Below are 5649 nucleotides of genomic sequence, written 5' to 3'. Positions count from 1 at the left end.
GTTCCAACACCTGCATTTATCTCTTCCTGGTAATATAACAACTGATTCTAAAGTCAGAAGAACCTCTAGGTTTAAAAACTCTTTCACATGTTTGCCAACTATAATTTCTTCTCCAAATTCCAAAGCATATTAAATAAGCTTGGTTGATAGTAACGAAGGAACATAAAGTAGAATGGAAACACCATTTAGAATGTCCCAATACTATCTGGCTCCTCCCATTCCATTACGTGAATTGGTGTGTAGAAAGAACTTTCTCTGATGCAACCTGCAATTAAGTGCATTTGATACAACCCATAAAAATCTCTGTTCACCATCAGGTAATATGAACCTTGTTGTGCTTAGCCACTCCGTCGTGTCTGACTCTTTTTGACCCCATGGACTACAGCCTGCCAAGCTCCTCTGTCCATGGAGATTCTCCAGGCAAGAATACTGGAGTGGGTTGCCATGCCCTCCTCCAGGGGATCTTCCCAAACCAGGGATCGAACCCAGGTCTTCTGCACTGCAGGCAGATTCTTTACCACTGAGCCATGAGGGAAGCCAGTATGAACACAGGAAGGAAGTGTCACTTTCTTTTTACCTAGTTCTTCAAAAAATTTTTTTACTGGAATAAAGTTGATTTATAGTGTGTTAGTTTCAGATGTACAGCAAGTGGATCTGTTATACACATACATATATCTCCTCTTTTTAAGATTTTTCCCCCCATATTGGTCATTACGGAGTATTGAGTAGAATTCCCTGTGTTATACAGTAGGCCCTTATTAGTTATCTATTTAATATTTATGTATACTAATGTGTATATGTTAATATGAATATTCCAATTTCTCTCCCTTTATCTCTTAGTAACCAAAGTTTTATTTTCTACATCTGTAAGGCTATTTCTGTTTCATAGATAAGACAAGTATATGATATCACTTATAAGTGGAAACTGAAAAAAAGGTACAAATGAACTTTTTCCTATTTCTTATCTTACCTTTCTTTTGTTAAGTAGAAAGACATGAAGTCTGCAGAAATTATAACCCTAATTTATAGTCACATTCTAGGGCTTTAGTGATCACTGTCCTTTGGTTGAAGGTCAATGTAGTGATAAGCATTTTTACTTAAAATGCGGAAAAAATTTTAAGATATTTTCTATTTTCAGTGATGGGTAAAAACATTGATTGAAAGACTGAATCCTCCATGTTTAGGTCATTTCTAGCTCGCTTAGCTAAATAGATGATGGGTTTTATTTAGGGTTGTAATCACTAGTTAATAGCTGAGAGATTAATTTGATGGATACCTGGTAATTAAATCATCTGCAATAACTAAAGCGAGTTGCAGCCTAGTTACTTTCATGGACTAAATGTCCCAGTTCAGCCAACTGTTTGAGTAAAGCCTTTCCCAACTAATATTTAAGCAAAGCAGGAGAATAGTCTTACTGTCATTGTAAGTAAAGAATGTGTTAGAATTTAGGAAAAAATACTATTTAAAGTAAAATATTTCTTTGCTTTGACATCAAGTCTTCAGAACTGAGGTACCAGCAGCCACACTAAACGAGAGACTTTTGGAATGTGGTTGGTGAAGGAACTAAAGCTAGAACAGGAATGGTGAGTCTGTGAGTAAATGCCCACCCACACTTTCAGCCTCACCCACTCTGGGCTGCCTGGCATAGACATGAGGAGACGAGCTTGCAGCTCTTATTTGGACCAATCTCAACATCTCCACCACGAAAGATCTGATGTGTGCTAAGAGTATGCTTTGACCTAATTTAAGAGAGCAAATAGATGGGGAAATAGAGGAAACAGTGAGAGACTTTATTTTGGGGCTCCAAAATCATTGCAGATGGTGATGCAGCCACGAAATTAAAAGACACTCCTTGGAAGGAAAATTATGACAAACCTAGACAACATATTAAAAAGCAGGGACATTAGTTTGCCAAAAAAGGTCCATCTAGTTAAGGAGAGATAACTCAAATAAATAAATCAATCTAGGAATTTAAAAAGGCAACAGTATAGCAGGTACCACAGAAATACCTTTTAAAGGTATTTTAAAGGATCCAATGAAACCATATGAACAATTACATGTCAACAAATTGGATAACCTAGAAGAAAGGGATAGATTCCAAGGAACATGATTCTCAAATTCTCTAGAACTTCATCAGGTGATAAGTTTAGGGTATGAATATTTATGAACTCACCTAAACAGATTATACCTTCTATAATATCAACAACCTCAATATTGTACCATGGTTATTTTTAAACCTTCTAATTTTCCTTGTGCATAAATGTAAACATAAGTACATTCTGCTGTTTAAATAATGTTTAAAATATTCCCCCCTGCCAAAAAAAATTAGATGTTTATTTCTTTGGCGGTGCCAGGTCTTAGTTGCAGCCCTCAAAATCTTCTATCTTCTTTGAGGCATGCGGGATCTTCTGTTATAGCAGGCAGGATCTAGTTCCCTTACCAGGGATCAAACCCAGCCTCCCTGCAATTGGAGTGCAGAGTCAGCCATTCGACCAACAGGGAAGTCCCCCTAAATTTTTAAAAAATTAACTACAACTAATTTTAGAGTTTAACAGCTTTATTTTAAAATGAAACAATTTATAAGAAAAGAATATCACATATTGATTAATGCAGCTGAGCGATACTTGGATCTTGCGCATGCTCAGTTATGTCCGACTCTTTGTGACCCAGGGACTGTAGCCCACAAGGCTCCTCTGTCCATGGGATTCTCCAGGCAAGAATACTGGAGTGGGTTGTCATGCTCTCCTCCAGGGGATCTTCCCAATTCAGGAATCAAACCCTCATCTCTTGTGTCTCCTGCATTGGCAGGTGGATTCTTTACCATTGTGCCACCTGGAATAAATGCAGCTGAGAGACAGTGATTGATCTCAAAATGAGAATTATACCTTTTTAGGTATGTGTGACAAATGGGAGGGCAGATAAACCAAAAGAGCATTTGCCAGGTGGCCCAGAGTCTCTTGTGAGATAACTCACGTTGAGAGAAGGAATAGGGCATCTGTTAGTACAAGAGCTTTGGTCATTTGATCATAGTGTGATCCTGACGAGAGCGCTGACTTGGGCCTTCAGGCACATTTCATGGTATAACCTTCACTGGACTTTGGACTCTATAATCCAAAACTGGACTGGGTTTTGGATTCTAGAACCTGAATGAATTAACTCTAACTTTGGGGGAAAGCAGCGCTTGAGAGCCCTTTAAACTGAGCCCTAATTAAATTTTTCCTTGAGTATTCACGATGTACCCACTTTTTCTTTTTTAAACCTTTAATCCAGCATGTTTCCAAAGAAAATCACCCTCTTTTTTTTCTTTCTCAATTCCTCTTTTGCCCCCTCAATTTTAGACTCTTTTCCCCCTTCATCCTGAAAGCTGGAATCTTAGACATTTTCTTATATTCTATGAGTCTGAGTGAACTCTGGGATTTGGTGATGGACGGGGAGGCCTGGAGTGCTGCGATTCATGGGGTCGCAAAGAGTCGGACACGACTGAGTGACTGAACTGAACTGAACTGCATATTTACTTATTTATATACAGCTCTGGGAGCCTCTGTCATATAAAAGGTTTTTTCACTTCAATATTTTACATTATCTCATTCAATGTAAATATTGCATAAAGCTACACTGTATGGTTGGGTGGCATCACCAACTAGATGGACATGAATTTGAGCAAGCTCCAGGAATTGGTGATGGACAAAGAAGCCTGGCATGCTACAGTCTGTGGGGTTGCAAAGAGTTGGACACGACTGAGCAACTGAACTAACTGACATTGTATATATCAAGATAGAGTGTTGTGTCAAATATTCCTTGTTGATGGCTTACAGCTTGTTTGTAAAGTTTTGTTATTATAAATAATACCATGCAATTATCCTTGTATGTATATACATATATGTATGTGTGTATATATATATATATATATATATACATATATAGTGAGCACATATGAGAGTATTTTAATAGAAAAGATTTATAGATGTAAATACTGGGTCAGAGTATACCATCTACATTTCCATAGCTACTGCTTAGTTGCCTTCAAGAGACCAAATTAATGTAAGTTCTCCTAACAGGGCATGAACATGCTTGTTTCTCCACATTTTCCTTCATCCATTCTGCACTTCGTAAATCTTTTAAATTTTGCCAGTATGATGGGATCAAGACATATCATTGTAATTTTAGTTTGCATTTTTTTTCTTTCTTTCTTTTTTTGGCAACATTACACAGTTTATGGGATCTTGGTTCCCTGACCAGGGATTGAGCCCAGACCCTTGGCACTGAAAGAACCGAGTCCTAATCACTGGGCCACCACCAGGGAATTCCTCAATTGGCTTAAGTTATAATGAAATTGAGACCTTTTTTTTTCCCTATCATCATGGTAGATTTAACGCATCTATAATTAAGGAGAGAAAATTTAGTATGGATATAAAATTTTTGAACACAATTAATATACTTGTTCTTTTTTGGGTAAAAATAATATGTGCTATCTTTTTTGTCCATAATACAGTATCATTTATATAAATTGAAAAAATTTTTATTGGAGTATAGTTGACTTACAGTGTTATGTTAGTTTCAGGTGGACAGCAACATGAATCAGTTACACATATACAAATAGCCATTCTTTTTTTTTTAATATTCTTTTCCCATATAGGCCATTACAACATATTGAGTAGAGTTCTCTGTGCCATTACTACTTATCTATTTTATATATAGTAGTATGTACATTTATATCAATTCCAATCTTCCATGAAAATGAGACTCTTAAAATGTTTTGGCTATTTGATTTTCTTTTATGAATTGCTTTTTATTATTAGCTTGTTTTCTCTGTGTTTTTCAATTTGTCTGGGCTTTTAATTTTCTATGGATATTTGTCATCAGTTTGTTATATATATTACACATATTTTCTCTTTAAAATTTTTCAATTGCAGTGCCTTTCTTTAGTTATTAATTCATCATGCAGAAGTGCTAAGATATTACGAGTTAAGTCTCTTGAGGTTTTCACTTTGGGTTTCTGGATTTTCTGAATCTTAAGACAGTTTTTCTTTACTGAGGTTATACAAATACATTTCATATTCTTTTAAATATTTTCACAATATTTTTTTCTTAGAACTCTGGACCATTTGAAATTTATTTTTCAGTATGAGTAGGTATTTAATGTGTATTATTTTTTCTTTCTAAATAGTTATTTAATTTAACCAGTATCAATTATCATATAGTCTTTTCTGATTCCACTACTTGAAAGCCACCTTTACCCTTTCACCTTATATCACAAAATCCTGAAGCTTCTAAGCTTAACATGATTTCCCTAGAGCAGTTCTTCTCAGAGGGGAGTGATTTCATCTCCCAAGGAAGCTTCAGCTATGTCTAGAGACATTTTTGGATGTCACCACTATAGGAATCTGACTCTAGCGTTAGAGGCCAGGAATGCTGCTAAGCATCTGACAGTGCACAGGATGGGTCCCCAAAGAATATCCCAATCCCAACTGTCAATAATGCTGAGGTTGAGAAATCTTGGCCTATAGAGAGAGTCATCACAGTGTCGTTTCGTTGCCAAGTCATGTCAGACTTAGCAACTCCACAGACTGTAGCTTATCAGGCTCCTCTTTCCATTGGATTTTCCAGGTAAGAATGCTGTGGGCTGCCATATCCTTTTCCGGGTGCGGG

The sequence above is a fragment of the Capricornis sumatraensis genome, chromosome 23, assembly GCF_032405125.1.
Source record: "Capricornis sumatraensis isolate serow.1 chromosome 23, serow.2, whole genome shotgun sequence".
Lineage (NCBI taxonomy): Eukaryota > Metazoa > Chordata > Mammalia > Artiodactyla > Bovidae > Capricornis > Capricornis sumatraensis.
The sequence above is the reverse complement of the archived record's forward strand: the minus strand, read 5'-3'. Positions refer to the sequence as shown.